Source organism: Theropithecus gelada, chromosome 9 (assembly GCF_003255815.1).
Source record: "Theropithecus gelada isolate Dixy chromosome 9, Tgel_1.0, whole genome shotgun sequence".
Lineage (NCBI taxonomy): Eukaryota > Metazoa > Chordata > Mammalia > Primates > Cercopithecidae > Theropithecus > Theropithecus gelada.
In genome coordinates, this window is record NC_037677.1 from 114246503 (window position 1) to 114262541 (window position 16039).

The following is a 16039-nucleotide window of genomic DNA, read 5'->3' on the forward strand; positions in this document are numbered from 1 at the left end:
TTGTGCTCCCTTGTCAGGTAGCTACATCTCAGAGCTTGACATTTAGGCACATAAAAAAAAAGCCTCAGATACTGTGCTATGCTTCAGCTGGTTCATACAATTTTACCACATTCATGATTTTTTGTTAGTAAGATTTAGTATCACAGAATGAGAAAGAACTAGAAGGGGCCTTTAATGATCATTTAATGTACTCTCCTCATTTTTAGTTCAAGAAACTAGGCACCAGAAAGGTTTAGTGCCTTACCAAAGGTCACACAATGAGTTAGGAACAGGGTCCCAGTCTCCTGACTCATTCTGGGATACCATGATATATAGCTAACTTTTGCTGCATGTCAAACTACCCCAATCTTGTGGCTTAAATTGCTTATTTAGGTAACAATTCTGTAGGTCAGCAATTAGCCTGCACTCAGTTGGGTGGTTCTTCTGGTTTTTGCTGGGCTAGGCTGATCTTGGCTGGGCTTACTCATGTCTCTGCAGTCAGGTAGTATGTTGGCTGTGGCTGGCTTGTTATGATGGCATCACCTGAGATGACTGAGATAATAGAGGTTTCTCCCATGTGATCCCTCATCTTTCAAAATGCTAGCCCAGGTTTGCCTGCATGGCAGTCACAGAGTTCCGAGAGCAACAAGGGAGAAATCTCTCAATATGCAATCACTTTTTAAAGACACTACTTATGTCATGATTGCTGATGTCCCATTGGTCAAAGTAAGCCACAAGAACAAGCCCAGAAGAAAGGGAATGAACAGAAAGAGAGAGAGAGAGAGAGAGAGAGAGAGAGAGAGAGAGAGAGAGGATATCCTATAGGCCATCTTTTTAAGAGTCTCACTTCTAGTTACCTGGCATGACAATAATGACATGCAGTTGTAAATGATATCATGGGCTATCCTCTTATAATTGAGTTATTTCAGTTCATCTGGTGCTGGTAGATTTTACTTTATTGTATATTATTTCCTCTTAGAGTACAATCTATTGTAGGTGGACATATGAGAGAACCAAAAAAAAAAAAAAAAAAGAAAAAGTACTATTTCTAGTTCCCCAGTTTATGATAAAAACTTTCTTTAAGCTTCCAAAATGCTGTTAAAAAGAAGCTCAAAGGATCTATGGATCTATCCCAATATTTATGCATAGCTCCAAGGGGCAATAATAGTTCTATCCTTCATATTTTAGGACCATTATACGGTTTGTACATGGAGCTCATTCTTTACCCCATTTGACTTTCATAGCCTTCCTGTGGAGTAGCTGGGTGTGAGGTATTTGCCAGCATGCAACCCTTTGCCAGATTACTGAAGGCAGGTGGTGAGGAAGCCACACTCCACACCAGTCAGCATCTCCTCCATCAGACCTCAGGACCTGGAAAAGTCATGCCCCCTTTGAGAAACTGCTGTGCTCTCCTTGGGTTGGTTTGTGTTTCATCTGGTGGATACCATGCATAGTTAGACTGTCATTGATTGTAGTTCCCTTTTTTTCTTTGGCTGCCAGGAAGCTCAGGGCTGAGTGTTTTCCTAACATATTTTAAATAGTAAAAATCAGTTTGTTGATTTTTATAAATATAAATATAATAATTAAAATTTTTCAACAGTGCAACAATGTATGAAAAAGAAAGTTTAGGTTTAAAAATCACTCCAATATTACCATTAGGTAAAAATATTCCAGATATTATTTTCGTCTCTCCGTGTGTGGAGACACACACACACACACACACACACACACATACATACACTTTTCCATATATGTCAATATTCATGAATGGACTTCCATCTATCTATCAACTATCTATCTATCTATCTATCTATCTATCTATCTATCATCTATCTAATTACTTATCTATATCTACCTCTTTACTTCTTTCTCTGTCTCTCTCTCGCTCCATCTATCTAAATAAATAAATAAATAATGTGTGGAAGTCCATTTGTGAAAAACGGATCATATGAATGATGCCTGTTACTTTTAACATAAAGCCTTGAAGTTGATTTTACTTAAATTTCAAAGAAGAAAAAGAAGGTAAAGGCAAGTGGAATGAATTGTTGAACTTTTCACCACAAGAGATACTCTCTTCTAAAAGGTCTAAGGTTAAGACAGGAGACTGTGGAGAGAACCTTGAGGTTGGAGTAATGGTGTTTTTCTAGATGCGTTGTTTCACTTTCAGATACTCTTAGCCACCCACTTGCCATGAAAGATGAGGACCTGAGCACCTCACACCTCCCACACCCTTCTTTGAGGAGTTATAAAATGTTCACAGTTCACACAATGGTTTGGTATTAATTCTATGTTTCAGTAGATTCTATTGTTACTACTGGCCATTTTACCACCCCTTCTCCACCACTGAAATCTCAATTTCCATTTATCTCTTAATTAGCTGGTTTCATGAGCAAGTTGTTTTGTCAAGAAGATACTGTATTCACTGAGTTTTTTAAATGTCTGTTTGGTACTTATCTTCATGTCTGAGAATGTCTGTTTGTTGCCTTTCTATGAGACCAGAACCTTGTCTGGCTGTGGTACTCTTGATTTCCTTCTCCCTTTAAATGGGGTATCCTTGCTCCATTGTCTTGGAGGAGGAACGTTGCCTTAGGCCTGAGGGCAACCTGACCTTCCCCTTTCTTGATGATCATAGGCTTTCCATACCTGGATTCTTGAGAAACTGTTACATTTTCATTTAAGTTAAATTACATAATTAGAACATATCATGATGTCAGACTTACTGAATGGGATTATTTTTTCTGAAATATTATGTGTTATGGATTCAGTTCTTCCTTCTTCTCCAACAGTGCTGTACTATATCATTCAATTCCTTTCTAGTCAATACCTTTTCCCTGCCTTTTGTGGTTTCTCTATGTCCGGGACACTAATTACCTTGTGTTGAATTATCTTTATTCTGGTTTCGTTGTATTTTTCATTTATTTCTTTGTGATTACCTAGGTCTTTCCTTTATGCCAGTAATTCGATTTTCAACTATATCTGTGCTGTTCTTGCTGATCTTAATTGTGTTATTTGTTTTTAAATACTGTTTGGTCCACAGTTTATTTTCTTTGGTTTGTAATCTCCATTTTCCTTTCACTGTGTCATTTTCTCACTCCTCGCATCATTTTATTATGAAAGCTTCAAAGATATACAAAAGGTGAAAGAATTGGTAGTGGATACCCATATACCCACCACCGGTGTTCTACAATTAACATTTTACTCTACTTGTTTCACCATGTATCTGTTAACAACTAGTCCTTCAATCCCTCTATCCATCATATTTTTTGCTAGGTTTCAAAAGCAAGGGAGTGACGTTGGTACACATCCCTCTAAATACTTCAGCAAGAATATCACTAACTGGGCCTGGTGCGATGGCTCACGCCTATATCCCAGCTCTTTGGGAGACTGAGGCAGGCAGATGGCTTGAGTCTGGGAGTTTGAGACTAGCCTAGGCAACATGGCAAAAGCCTGTCTCTATTAAAAATATAAAAATTAGCTGGGCATGGTTTTGTGTACCTGTGGTCCTAGCTACTTGGGAGGCTGAAGTGGGAGGATCCATTGAGCCCAGGAGGGCAAAGACTGCAGTGAGCTGTGATTGTACCACTGAACTCCAGCCTGGGCAACAAAGCCAGACCCTGTCTCAAAAAAAAAAAAAATCACTAATTGGAGTTTAACTTTTATTTACAGTTTTTAATTTTTTCCCTTGATGTGAAATTTGCGTACAACAAAATGCACACCTCTTGAGTATGTCATTTGATAAGTTTTCCCCAAAAATTTATTGCAAAAATTTCAAACATACAGCAACATTGGAAGATTTTTTACAGCAAACAACCACATATGCATTACTTAGATTTTTGTATTAACAATTAACTACTTGTTTTATCACATATCTATCACATTTGCTTTTGAGGTAAAATTTACGCATAATTAAATGCACAAATCTTAAGTGTACATTTGATTAACTTTAGCAAATACATCCTCTGTGTGCTCCAAATCACTGTCAAACCATAGACCACGACGTTGGAAACTCCCTGGTGTCCCTGTTCAGCTCATCTCCAGCCCCTACCCGAAGGCAACCACCATTCTGATTTTTTCCACCATAGATTAGTCTTGCTTGCTCTCAAGCCCCGCATAAATGGAATCATATAACACATACTCTTTTGTGTCAGACTTCTTTCACTCAGCATAATGTTTTTGAAATTTGTCTTTATTGTTGTCTTTATCAGTAATTTGCTTCTTTTTATTGCTTAGTAGTTTTCCATTGCACAAGATTCTTGCATTCTCTTGTTGCTGGACACCTGGGATGTTTCCAGGTTTTGACCATTATGAATAAAGCTACTGGGAACATTTTTGTGCAAGCCTTTTGTTCATTTCTCTTGGATAAATGCCTAAAATTGGAATTGTTTGGTCATAGGATAGGGGTATGTTTAGTTTTCTAAGACACTGCTAGAACTTTTCTCCAATTTTTGTATTATCTTACACTATCACCAGCAATGCTTGAAGGTTCTATTAAATAGTTGCTCCATATCCTTGACAACACATGGTGTCAGTCTTTTTTGATTTTAGCCTTTCTGGTGGGGTAGAGTGGTCATTTGGGGCTCTTTTTAAAAATTGGATTCATGTTCTTACTGTAGTTTTCTTCGGCTAATGCGCTTGTAAACTTTTTCTTGCGTAGTTTAGTTGACATTTCTTCCGTGGTTCGGTCATATCTGTATTTCACCTGCTGTTTCTTTTCCCTTTCAGGAGGAGTGGCTGTCAGCTCAATGCTCTGAATCACTTAGTTGCTGCACCATTTCTTTTCATTTGATTTGTGCTTGAGCAGCTCTCTCCAGACATTTATTTTGATCTAATGGAGTGTGTTTGGCTTCTTGACTTTCTTTCTATGTGGATGCCTTGATTTTTTTTTCCCCTCCTTGGCTACGGTATTTTTTTTAAACCAGGTATGATTTACATAGAGTAAAATCCATCCTTCCCCAGATGTTAAGTTCTATCAATACTGGCAAGTGTGCTCAGATGTGTAACTGCCACCACAATCAGGATATTCACGGTTTCCATCATTCCACAAAGTTTCCTCATATGCCTTTGTAGTCGATCCCCACGACCTCCAAGTCCTGGCAACCTCTGATGTATTTCCTGTCCTTAGAGTTTTGCTTTTTCCAGAATGTTGTATCAGTGGAATCATATAGTATGTCACCTTTTGAGTCTGGATGCTTTCACTTCATCTGTGGTGTTGCACAAATCAGTAGTTTGTTCTTTTTGTTGCTGAGTATGATTCCATTATCTGGATGTACCACAGTGTGTTTATCCACTCACCAGGCAAGGGACACTTCCATTATTTCCGGTTTCGGACGATTATAGATAAAGCTTCTATAAACATCTGCATACCGTTTTTTTGTGGGTGTTCATATCATTTGCCACATTTTGAGGACTGATGTTTCATGTTGTAGTTACTTATTTGTGTCCCGAATAGCTCCAATAATGCAAGTGTCTATGTTAGACGTCCACTTCTGGACTTTTGTTTAATATCCACTCTTGTACTCATCACACCCAGTGGAGGGATGTTGACCACTGTGGCCAGCTTCACTCCAGATCCTAGGGTATTAGTGAGAATAGCTAGGATTTTTGTTGATCCCCAAAAATGGCTCCTGGGGGATTGGGAGTGGGGATGGACACATTGCATTGAATCATTTTGCTGTGCTCTGTAATTTTCCTTTTCTTTCCTTGGCTGATGCTTTTGAAGCTTTGTGCTGTGCTTCTGTCCTTTTTTTTTTTTTGAGACGGAGTCTCGCTCTATTGCCCAGGCTGGAGTGCAGTGACCGGATCTCAGCTCACTGCAAGCTCCACCTCCCGGGTTCACGCCATTCTCCGGCCTCAGCCTCCCGAGTAGCTGGGACTACAGGCGCCCGCCACCTCGCCCGGCTAGTTTTTTGTATTTCTTAATAGAGACGGGGTTTCACCGTGTTAGCCAGGATGGTCTCGATCTCCTGACCTCGTGATCCGCCCGTCTCGGCCTCCCAAAGTGCTGGGATTACAGGCTTGAGCCACCGCGCCCGGCCGCTTCTGTCCTTTTTTGCTGTATTTCAATTTTTATTTATTTATTTATTTTGAGACAGAGTCTTACTCTGTCACCCAGGGTGGAGTTCAGTGGCATGATCTTGGCTCACTGCAACCTCTGTCTCTCGGTCTCAAGCAATCCTCCTGCCTTAGCCTTCCAAGTAGCTGAGACCACAGACATGCATCACCATATCTGGCTAATTTTTGTATTTTTAGTAGGAATGGGGTTTCACCATGTTGCCCAGGCTGGTCTCAAACTCCTGAGCTCATGTGATCTGCCTGCCTTGACCTCCCAAAGTGCTGGGATTGCAGGCATGAGCCACTGCACCTGATCTATTTTTTTAATTTTTAAATCAATTTCTTTAGCTATTTGGGGAGGAAGGTTCTCTATGCAGCTTCCATGCCACCCTAACTCAAAAATCTCTGCTTACCGTTGAAAACTGTGCAGACCTTTTCGACTTGCATTTTCACGTCCTAACTTTTCCTCTGGCCTCATCCTGCTATTCTCGTCTGATTTTCCTTCTCTCAGATTTCTTTATCTATTTTAAAACTTTATTGTGCTATGTGCATATTTACAAGCTGCCTCAAATACTTTTGGAATGTAGTGGGATATAAATAAGTCCATAACATTAAAAAAAATCAAGATCAGTCAAGGGTTACCTAAGACCTGTGGGCTGTGGCAGCTGCTGGTAGGCCAGAATTCTGAATCTTAAGGAATTGGTAAGGACCTCTGGTTGAGTTTAGTGGTGACTTTGCTAAATGAACCATGTCAGCCCTGCAGGGAGCAGAGCTTCATTTTATGGTAGCTGAAACAGTATTGAGTAAGAGTCACAAAATCAAATGCCTCCAGGGTCCAGGCAGGTACTTCTAATTAGTAAAGCAGGTAGGTACAGGGAAAGAGGGTGTGGTGGTGACTGTGGCAAACCAGAGAGCACCTGCCTGGTCTGATGATGGCTGCTTCTCCTCCATTTTAATAGGTAGGCAGGTGTATGGGCTAATCTTATCAGAACTTTTAGAGGGGCCAGATATAAAGCAAGTGGCTAGGCATTAGTTTTTTTGTTTTTTTTTGTTTTGTCTTTTTTTGAGACGGAGTCTCTGTCACCCAGGCTGGAGAGGCGGGAGTGCAGTGGTGCAGTCTCGGCTCACTGCAACCTCTGCCTCCCAGGTTCAAGCGATTCTCCTGCCTCAGCCTCAGCCTCCCAAGTAGCTGGGATTACAGGTGCCCGCCACCACACTTGGCTAATTTTTGTGTTTTTAGTAGAGACAGGGTTTCACCATGTTGGTCAGGATGGTCTTGAACTCCTGACCTCGTGATCCACCCACCTCCGCCTCCCAAAGTGTTGGGATTACAGATGTGAGCCACTGCGCCCAGCTAGGCACTAGTTCTTAACACCTGCCATCCTTTTGCCATAAAATGGGACTTTCAGGTGAAATCTTCGATGAAAATTCAGTATCTACAAGGTTAAAGGTGGGACAGCTTATTTGGGTTAAGTGTGGCAGCCTGAAGAGCTGATCCCTAGAGATGCCTCTCCAAAGGCCTTATGGCTCTAAGGAACACTTTGGAGACTTCAGACTAGATCATGCGCAGACTAGATCTCTGATCTGCTCTTGCACCTTACATACCCACAGGAGTAGTCACTTACAGCTTCTCAGCCCTGGATGCTGTGGGTTTACACACTGACCCTGAACAAACTTTAGAGCATATGTGTGCTCTGCAAATTCAAGAAATGATTTTCAGAGAATGTGTTTTTGCCCCAGTGGAAGCTCTGAGTGTGTTTGTGAAGATATCTGTGTCCAAGTGTGTGTCTCTGTGTGCATGAGTATGAGAATGAGAACATCATTGCTCCACGGGCATTTATAGTTCCATGGGAAGACCAGTTGATCTTGCAGGGAATGTTTTGAGTTAGTGATATTCTAGAATAGGGGTTGGCAAACTACTGCCTGTGTGTCCAATTCAGCCTGAAGCTTGTATTTGTACAGCATGTGAGCTAAGAATGGTTTTTACATTTTTTAAAGAAGTCTTTTTTTTAAAGCCCAAGATACAAAGCCTAAAATATTTACTATCTGGCCCTTTACTCAAAATGTACTAAATATTCTGCAGTATCTTATATTCCTATTTAGTCTGAACCACGCAGTCACAAGCCTTTAAATATGCATTTGATGTAGGAGATAGATGTGCATAAAACTTTTTTCTGTCCTGAAAAGCTGCTGCTGTGGGTTTGCTCCTAGTACAGAGTGAGGCAGTGCTGGGCTACAGCAGCCTCCAGAACAGGTGCGGCACCCCTGCAAAGCCTGGGGCCAGTAGACTTGCTCACACGTCTCCCTCCAGGCTTGGCTTCCTAGGAGCTGGATTCTCCAGATGAACAAGCGGCTGCCGTGACCATGTTTGGGAATCTGGGGCCTCCAGCTGCCCAGGGGCAGCCATCTGATCCCTCTACATGAGCAATTTCCTGGGCAGTGAAGGCTTGCCTTAACTTTTGAGCTCAGGTGGGTTCCAGTGATAGTCTCTGGGATCAGAGGCCTCTGCTGCTGTGGGGCCCCATTGCTATTGCTTGTACTTCTCAATCTCTGGTGAGGCTCTCGGGAGCTGTTCCAGCCCGCCCGTGGTCCTCCACTGTGTGCCTCCACGATGCTGACTTCAGTTGTTGTTCACAGTGTCTGGAGGGCACAACGCCCTCCCCACTCTGGAAGAAGCCATTTACATCATTGTTAGTGACTCTGGCTAGCGGCCCCTCCTCCTGGATCCCCATTAGGAAAATTCTGCTTCCCAGGTGGCATCTCTGACCAGCTCTTCTTGGGGGCTCTTGGGAGCTCACCCTTGGGCTGAGAAGGAGAGCCCTTCCCTGGCACCTGCCTTCAACTCTGGCTTCAGCTCCAGCTCCCATTGTGATCTTGGCAAGTCACATTCCTTTTGTGGGACTTAGTTTCCCCATCTGGAAAAGGTGAATGGTGGGCTAGATCTCTGCTTTTCAAACCAGGATCCTCAAACCGTTGGACAAATCCTCTAATTTTTTAAAATTCTATTTTTATTTTATTGATAATTCAAAAAAAATGGATGTAAATGTTTTCTGACTTGGCTGGCTGGTCACTTTATACCTGGGTATGGCCATAAGATTTTATTGTCCAAGTTTTAATTGTATCATGAGATGCTGGGGCAATTAAACACACTTTAACTCTCACAGGCTGATGAGAGAAAGCACAGATGTGGTTGAGTGAATATTTGCATCCACTGAAGGCCCATAATGTCATCGCTTTCTGTGGGAATGAAAGTGTTTGCAGTAGTTAGAAGGGAGAAACCGAGTGGGAGAATTGAGTCATCACACAGCACTCTGTTGATACTGACCTTGCTAAATGTAAACAAATCTGTATCCTAGAGGCCACCTGTGCTCCAAGTAGCAATGCCTCTTCAGCAAAAGCATCACCAGTTGTGTTATTTTAATGCTGTTAATTTTAATTTTAATGTTTTCGTCATTCTGCAGGCGTTGAATCCAAGAATCTTTTTTGTTTTCTAGTTGTGTAAGAGCTAAAAGCCTAAGATGATTATACCTAATTATATGTATGCATCTATTTAAATAACATTACAATAAAATAATTTAAGACAAAGTTGGGGCCATGTGGATATTTATTTCCCCTTTCAGAGTGATATGGACATTACCTGAGAATCCACGGTCTAAAACTGGCACTGCAAACTGTGTCTGTAAAGGGCCAGAGAGTAAATATTTAGAGTTTGCAAGTCACACAGTCTCTGTTACAACCATTCAGCCCTGAAGTCGTAGCACAAAAGCAGCCATAGAAAACACTTAAATAAATAGGCTCAGCTGTGTTCTAATAAAACTTTATTTACAAAAATAGACAGTGGGCTAGATTTTAGGCTGCTGGCCATAGCTTGCCAATTGCTGGTTTGAAGCATCTTCCTTCTCAGATGCCTGGCAAAGTGGTCTTACTGAGGGGACAGCTTTTCTCCTCTGGTTTCTGGAAAGAGTCTCTTCTGTTGCTTTCTGCTGTGTTAACTCCTAGAGGCCCTCCAGAATGAGTTGCCCAGGTGAGGTGAGCTTGTCCCTTGATACTGGCAGTTTCCTTGCTTTGGCCATGGATTCCCACTCCACCTTAGGCCTGCGGAGTCAGCTGAAATTTCCTGGCGTGTCCCCTGTGCTGGCCTCTGCACCTCTGTGGGAGAGTCATCCATCCCTGCTCCCCTGGCGCACACACCTTGCCAACATTTGGAGGCTGTTATCGAAATATCCTGCAGCCTGGCCTTATGAAGCTGGGCCCTTTTATCTTTCTTTATAAATCACCCTCTCCCTCCACTTAATCCTGCCAGGCCCGCTCCTCTGAACTCCCTCCAATCTGTCTCTGGTGAGCCGGTTCTGAGCACCACGGGCTGCAGGCAGCCAGGTGCGGCTTTGCTGAGGCTTTGGGGAAAGGGAGGGGGTCTCGCTTCCATCTGCCAGGGATGGGGCTTTGGCTGCAAATTCCCACACCTTTCCTTTGCTGTGCTGAATGGAGCCTAAGTAGTTTATTCATTCAGCATTCACTCAACATTACTTATTGAACTCTGCACTGTCGGTAGTGAAGACGACAGCTGTGCTGCTGTCATCTGGGGGCTAACAAGGGCTGAAAAATGCACAAAATAGTTACACATTCTTGCATTGCTATGGGGGAACCAACAGAGGTTGAGATGGACAATAGTAGGGTAGAGAGTGCAGGGACGGCTGTTCTTATAGAGTGGTTGAGAAGACAGACCCTGAAGAGGTGACATCTATGTGTGGGCCTAAAAGATGAGAAGGAGCCAACTATGGGCACAGTGGAGGGAAGAGCATCGCTTCCACACGAGCGGCACGTGCAAAAGTCCTGTGGTGGGAAGGCACTGCTCTGCTTGATCGTGTGAGGAGCAGTAAGGAGAGAGAGCCTTAGGGAAGATGGGCTCAGCAGTGTCCTGCCTGTGCAGTGAAGGGAATAGCATGTGCAGATGTGACGAGCTTAATCATTGTCATCATCAATGCAGGGGTCATATGCTCGACGCTTTATTAACTTTGTTTCATTTAATCCTCGGGGTAACCCCTTGAAGGAGTTATGCTTTCCCCTGTATTTTACAGAGGAAGACACTGAGGCTCAGAGAGGCTAAGTTGCCTAATATCACACAGCTCATAAGTAACGGAGCTGGAATTTGAATCCAGAGCAGTCGGAATCAAAGCCCCTGCTTTATAATCTGATTCAAAATCCTATTACGTTTTGAAATAAACAAACTCTCCTGTTCATTCATTCATTCCCTGTATTAGGGCATTCTTGCATGGGTATCAGGAAATACCTGAGACTGGGTAATTTATAAGAAAAGAAGTTTAATTGACTCATGGTCTGCAGGCTGTACAGGAAGCATAGTGCTGCCATCTGCTCTGCGTCTGGGGAGGCCTCAGGGAGTTTTTACTTATGGCAGAAGGCAAAGCGGGAAAAGGCACGTCACATGGTGAAAGCAGGAGCAAGTGAGTGAGCGAGAGAGAGAGTAGGTGGGGGCAGGTGCCACACGCTCTTATGCTATCAGATTGCCTGTGAACTCATCACTAGGGGATGACCCAAGCCATTCATGAGGGATCTGCCACCATGGTCCAAACACCTCCCACCAGGCCCCACCTCCAACACCAGGAATTACAACTCAACATGAGATTTGATCCGGGGCAAACATCCAAACCATATCACTCCCTATGCAAGAAGCAGACAACAGAGAGATTAAAAGACACGAGAGCTCCTGGTTTAATGGGGGAGGTAGCTGCAGAGACAACTGCCATATCATGCAGTGGGTGCCGTGTGGGGACAGCAGAGGGTCTGTGGGTGGGGTGGGGCTGGGAGGCCAGGGAAGGTTTCCTGGAGCTGTCTTGAAGGGGAAAGATGGGAGTAGAAAAGGCGTCTGAGGCAGAGGAAATAGCACGCACAAAAGATCCGAGGCATCAAAGCATCGACTGTGCTCAGCAGTGGGCTTCATGTCTTTGGCCTGGCTGGAGCCCTGGCTGTGGGGAGATTGATTGATGAGAGCATTTTGAGGGTGCACCAAGTTGTGAAGGGCTGTGTTCCCATGCCAAGTTTATCCTGTGACTGATTACGAAGAAACCCACTGAGTTTATTAAGTGAGGGAGGCTGGGGCCAGACTGCCTAGCTTCATACCTCACTGCTGCTGTTCACTCCTGTGTGGCCTCAGCACCCTGTGCCTCAGTTTTCTCACCTGGAAAATGGGGATGATAATAGCACTTCCTTGACAGAGTTGCTGGGGGCTTAAGTGAGCTAATGTAGACAACGAACTTGCCTATATATTATTGCCTGTAATGGTTATTATCACCAGTATTGTTTATGATGAAGAATGTGTCCACCATGCAGTTCTGTGGACACTGGCCTAAAGGGGGTCTTGCCAGAGGCTGGAAGACCAGTCAGGGGCTTTGGTACCAGTCCAGGGGAGTGGTGACTAGAACCCAGACTGAAATGGCACCCTGGGGATGGTGAGGAGCAAGTAATTTTGGAGATGAGCAGGAGGTTAGGTGACAAAGCATTCGATCATCAGCTGAAGCCCAGAGAGAGGTTGGCAAGGAGGGAGGCCTGGATTAGGCTAGGGATTTGGACCGTGGGGGTCCGGGGAGATGATGTTGCCAATCCTCATATTAGGGGTGCAGGAGGGGTCCAGACCAGGGGAAGATGACGAGTTCAGTTCTGAGTGTGCAGCTTGGAGGAGTCTGTGGGACATCCAGGGGGACATGTCCTGGGTACAAGTGGATATGGGGGCTGGGGACATGGGACAGAAGTGGTGACTGAGAGACACCTTTGATGTAAGTGTATCTCACACCCTGGTAGAGTGGGATGCCACTGACAAAGCACCCTTATGTCCATTTTCTCAGTGGATCCTCTTGTCAACACCAGGAAAGGGGCACCATGAGATTCATTTTGCAGATGCAGAAACTGAGGCCCAAGGAGGTGAGGCAAACTGCTCAAGACCTCATGGTCAGTACACGGTAGACCAAGAGTCTCAGTGTGGTCTTCCTAGTGCCCCAGGCTGCCTGGAATGGGCCCACAGGCTCTCCCACCCCAGTTTCTCCCGGTGTCACTTTTCTGCAGCCTGGCAGGTTTGTAAAGAGGCCCAGGCCCTATCTCCAGGGCACTCCTGGCCACCATAGGCAGAATCTGGTCATTGCCCCTGTGAAGAGGGCCACATGGCCAGGAGCATGGCAGACAGCCTTTCCCCTCCCTGCAGGCTGTGTTCTCAGGGCGGGAAGGCAGGCATATCCCTCTCTCACATGGCTCTGACAGTGGCCTCCACCCGGCCACTTGGCCACTTGGTCACATCTGGGGTCCAGCAGAAAAGAAGGCACTACAGCCCCAAAGGGTCTCTTCAAATCATTGATGGGCTGGAGGACCATTTCCCAGGGAGGCAGAGCAGTGGCCTAGAACTCACGCAAGCTAACAGGTGGACCAGTGGGAGGGAAGTAAAGTCCCTGGGGGCTTGGGAAAGTGGATGTCCTGCTTTTTTAGGCTCTGGGCGTTGTTTTTAACAGGACAAGCCTTGAAGACCCAAGGAACCAAAGACTTATCTGAGACATAAGTCCTTCACTTCTCCCTGATAGAGAACCCTGTCTGTCTTGCCGTATTAGTGTCTATTATCAGCCCTGCCTCCCACTGTGTGGGGAAGGTCAGCTTTGACAGTTTTCCACTTGACGAGGTGGAAACTGAGCCTCTGAGACATGAATCAGCCTCAGGAGAGAACAATAAATCCAGGGTTCCAGATGCATGTGGGACAGCCCAAGATCATGACCGGTGGTGGAGGATAGTCAGATCAAAGTGAGCTGGGGTGGCAGGGGTCAGTTATTACACACACCTTCTATGCACCAAGCACTGCCCTCAGTACTTTACATGAATCATCTCATTAGGTGTAAGAAAGCTGCAATTATGGCTGTCTAATCCATGAGGGAACAGTCTCAGAGAGGTTAAGGAACTGGCCTAAGGTTACACAGCTGATCAGCAGTAGATTGCAGCCTCTCTGACTTGAAAGCCTATTCTTTTCCCACTGTACTGTTAGTTTTTCACTGTATCTGCTAGTTACCCTAGTGGCTAACTCTCACTACCAGATCCCTGTGACTTACAGGGCCTGACACATAGTAGGTGCTTTTTTGCACATAAAACTCGATTTCCTGTTTCCTGTACACATTGGTGTTTCTGGTAAAAGGTGCAAAATACTGCCTTTAACACAACTTTGCCATGTACCTGGCTTAGTGGGAGAGTCTAGAATCTGTGGATAATTAATAGTGTTATTTTAAACTTACACTCAGTGGCTGGGGGCTTTGCGTTAAGTCCTTGGGGCTGGACACCTTCAACGTCTCCTGTCTTGGGCTTGGATGTGGGAAAGAGATGCTATTCTGTGTGCAAATTCGAATCCACTAGGAACTGCCAGAAAATGTCCTCCAGCCATGGAGTAGCGCAGAGGGGGTGATCTGTGTATTCTGGTGGCCATGGTGGGAGGGATGAGTCCTCCCTGCCCAGCCTCCTAGCCTCTTCTTTCCCAGCTCGGCCGAGGTCCATGGGAGCTGGGAACCCCAGAAGGGCTAGGACCTGAGCTGCAAATGTCTGGCCCGGCCTGGCCTCTCTCAGCACATGTGATGCATTAGGCTGGAACGGCTCCTCAGGGAACCCTTTCCCATCATCTCCCCTGCAGCAGTTCAGAGGTGGCGCAGAAGATCAAAATGAGCATGTTTGCAGATCACATGCTTGTTGATTTGGGCAGCCGTCTCGGCTAGGGTGTAAGGAAGAAGGTGAAATTTGAGGTCTGAGTGAGGAGCGAGGGGACCCCAGGCAGACTGGGTCCTCATGACTGCAAAGCGGGGTTTGCAGAGGCTGGGCAAGGGGGGACATGGCTCAAGGGACAGTCAGTAGCCTGAAAGCCAGTGTCCACACACCCGGGCCCCAGCAAGGGTGGCTCTCTGGGTGCTAGGCTGTGAATCTGGGCCTTGGCAGGAGGCGGGCAGAGGCAGCCAACTCAAACTCACTGAGGACCCAGGAACAAACTAGAATCTCTGGTGCTGGGTAGAAGAGAGGGGTGGGTCACAAATGACCTTCCCCATCCCAGATTCCATCCTGCATGGGATGTGGCTGGCCCTTCCCTGGTGATGGCTACAGGGCCCTGGGGAGACATCCCAGTGGAGGGACCTCAGCTCAGGCCTGACCTCAGGCTGGATACTGGGCTAGGTTTTCTCATGGATGACAAATTCTTTTATTCATTTGTTTTTTTAACATAAAAACATGTATTGACCACCCATTCTATGCTAAGTGTGAGGAAACAGCCAAGTGAGTTTCAATCCCTACTCTTGCAGACCTAAGTACAAAATAATGAGCTTATTATAGCAGACCTTCTTGTTAGGAAATCTTTGGCCATCCACAAATTTGAGAATCTCTCTTCTATAGCAGATAATATCCCTTACAAAAGCAGTCAAGTTCACTGAACCCCTCTGACCCGCAATAGGTCTGAAAATGCAACACTAAATATATTTGAAGAGTTATGAACCCCTCCAATTCTCCACCCGGGTTTTCTCCCCTGGGCGGCATGGCTTCCAGAATCTCCAGGTCCCAGGCAGGCTGAGGAACACAGAACGCCACTGGCTCAGCTGAGATGCAGGTGCTGGTGGTGGGCAAGGCATGCTTCCTGTGGGGCCTTGTCTTCCCACTCCAGCCCTGGGTCACGGGGAAAAACGACAAGCACCTACATGAGCTTCCTGGGCTGCTCACTGACAGACAGCTCCAAACAGCCACTGTAAAAGCCCCAGTTGTTTGGGTCTCTGGGAAGAGGTAAACTTAGTTTTCCATTGAGCCCCTGGCCTCACTTTTCTGCAACTTTGACAGGGTTGGGGTTGGGTATGTGTTGTGGGGGGCAGCTTTAGCTTGTTGGGGTATGTGAGCATGCCTTGGCCCTGGGCAATGTAACCAAGCCACCACTCACTGGGTGTTCTCCTGTGCCATGTGCTTCCCTGTACCCATCTGTTATGTTATTTGACTCTACAGC